Source organism: Ictalurus furcatus, chromosome 4, assembly GCF_023375685.1.
Source record: "Ictalurus furcatus strain D&B chromosome 4, Billie_1.0, whole genome shotgun sequence".
Taxonomy (NCBI): Eukaryota; Metazoa; Chordata; class Actinopteri; order Siluriformes; family Ictaluridae; genus Ictalurus; species Ictalurus furcatus.
In genome coordinates, this window is record NC_071258.1 from 30,802,463 (window position 1) to 30,804,972 (window position 2,510).

General features: G+C 36.7%; 1 long non-coding RNA gene across 1 annotated transcript; it reads left to right on the top strand.

Moving 5' to 3' along the window:
* Nucleotides 1–717: 717 nt before the first annotated feature.
* LOC128606319 (uncharacterized) lies at nt 718–1,957 on the top strand. Its single transcript, XR_008385661.1, has 2 exons — nt 718–1,412; nt 1,681–1,957. It is a non-coding gene; the product is annotated as an uncharacterized LOC128606319 (long non-coding RNA).
* The last annotated feature ends 553 nt before the right edge of the window (nt 1,958–2,510 follow it).

Sequence of the window (2,510 nt, forward strand, 5' to 3'; positions counted from 1 at the left end):
AGTGATTAAAAGAAATAGCCACCTAATCTGTGCCCACTGATATAATGGCTCTGCATCTACTCTGTTATTTCTAGTGGTCTGACAGGTGCAATTATACTCAGCATATGGCGTTATTTTGATGAGAGCGTGGAGGTCATTGCGCCGTTGGAAAGTTAGCTTTGTTGTCAAGACTACAGTATGCCGAGTGTGGGCTTGTTGCTTATTTCATTTCATGTTCTCTTTCTAATTTTAGTCTTATTTATTCTTGACGAACAAGGTGTGTGTGTGTGTGTGTGTGTGTGTGTGTGTGTGTGTGTGTGTTTATACGTTTGTGTTATATTAACTGTCAGAACAGAAGATCTCTTGTTGTACCATGTGATGATAATATAATTACTACTGTAATTCTACAATTTGGGTGCCAATTGTGTTCCACGGATGTATGCATGTAAAGGTGAAAGACATTACTTGGGTAAAGCGTCCTTCAACATAACCTGTGTGCGTTGTTTAGATAAATAACCCAAAACAATAATAAAACCTACAAAATCTATAGCACTACAGCAGACACTATTACCTTGAAATACTGTATATTCATTATCATACAGTCAAAAATCATATTATTTTCATACTTCTGTCTGAATTCATTTAATGTGTCATGCTTGAAATGTTCTTGAAACAACTTCTCCAGGAGTCATCCATTAAAAGTTATGAAAAATGTACATTTCAGTCCTATAACTGAACCTTAACTGAACCATAACATAACCCTGCTACCTGAACACATTCACCCCATGAAAAATCTGGAAGATTTCACAAGTCAATATGTGTAAAATGTATTGCTTTTCTAATCTGATTCTTGGGGGACTGGTTAGTGTGTTTGCCTTGCACCTCCAGGGTTGGGGATTTGAATCCCACCTCCACCCTGTGTGCACAGAGTTTGCATATTCTCTCCGTGCTTTAGGGGTTTCCGCCAGATACTCGGATTTCACCTCCACCAGTCCAAAGCTATGCATTGTAGGCTGACTGGCATGTCCAAATTGTCCAAAGTGAGTGAATTGGTTTGTGATTATGTGTGTGATTGTGCGCTGCAATGGACTGGCACCACGTCCAGGGTGTCCCCCACCTTGTGCCCAGAGTTCAATGACTTTTGGTAGACGGCATCCTCAAGGCATGAGTCATGGTTGTTCCATATTCTTTCCACTTTTACAAAATGGATTAAAATGTTGCTCTGCAGTGCTTGAAGTTTTTCTGAAGGATTTCTTTTAGAACCAAACCCTGATTATTACTGTCCCAGAACTTTATCCCAAACTTATTTTGATAGCTTTTCGATCTTCATATTGCTGTTTGTTTAGGTAGGTTTTCTGACAAATTCTGGGGTCTTCCCAAAAGTGCAAGATGGGTGAATACTTATGCAAGCCACGGTACACCAGCTGCTATGGGTGAGTTCTTTAGAAATGTACTAAGTGAATGTCATACAGTTCGGTATTAAGTGTAAAATAGAGAGATAGCTACTTGAAAAGTACTGACTACAGTAGTTTGTTACTTTTCACCTCTGTTACTCTGTGTGTAATCAGCGTTGTGTACAAATTCTGAGATAATACATCAGTATTTACTGCATTGTGAATAAAGCCAACTATATATGCAAGTGCCATCCTGGAAGTGTTGCACTGCAGTTAATATCTCACTTTCCTGTGCCATTCCCTCCAGGCAGCTACATGGAAACATGTTGGAAGATAGTGTACATTCCAGACTGTTTCAGTAGATATCTTCAGCCAGGTTTGCATTAAGCTGCAAAGCTGGCATTCTGCCAGTATCCATCTGCTGGAGCTATGAATTAATATGTGTGTGTGTGTGTGTGTGTGTGTGTGTGTGTGTGTCTGTGTGTGTGTGTGTAATGATCTGGAAAAATGTACCTGCAGTCAAACACAAGCTGCAGTAAGGTTCTGGATATATAAAAAATAGATCATTGGAATCATCAATCAAAGTCTTTTTAATCCATAGAATCCATATTGCATGACTATGCAATATTCAGGGTTTTACAGTTATGGGTAAATAATCAACAACGGCCACATACAAACTGTATTTACTATTACAACAACTGTTTTCTTCCTCTTATATCACAGGAAGTTGGCACAGAAATTTTACTTTAAAAAAAAAAAAAGATCTTTTTTTTAATTTATTATATTACCATTTGTTATTAGAACTAACATTTAATAATGCATAATGACATATATGCTGTACTTTCTCCAAATTATATTAGAATTAATTTATGTATTTATATTCACTGCACTGCTGAACTGGGTAATAATAAGCTGTGTCTTCTTGTGTAGTACATTTTAATATTTATTAAGAATTACTCTGTGTATCATGTTTTTACAAGTAATGATGAAGTGGACTTAGCATTTCCACCGATATGTTGAGTATTTTCATTTCCCAACACATCCCAAGTGTTTTATTCCTCTCATAACACAGCAATACACCAAATATTACATATTTTTTTATTTATTAAAGAAGAAAACGTCATACTTTTTTTTTTT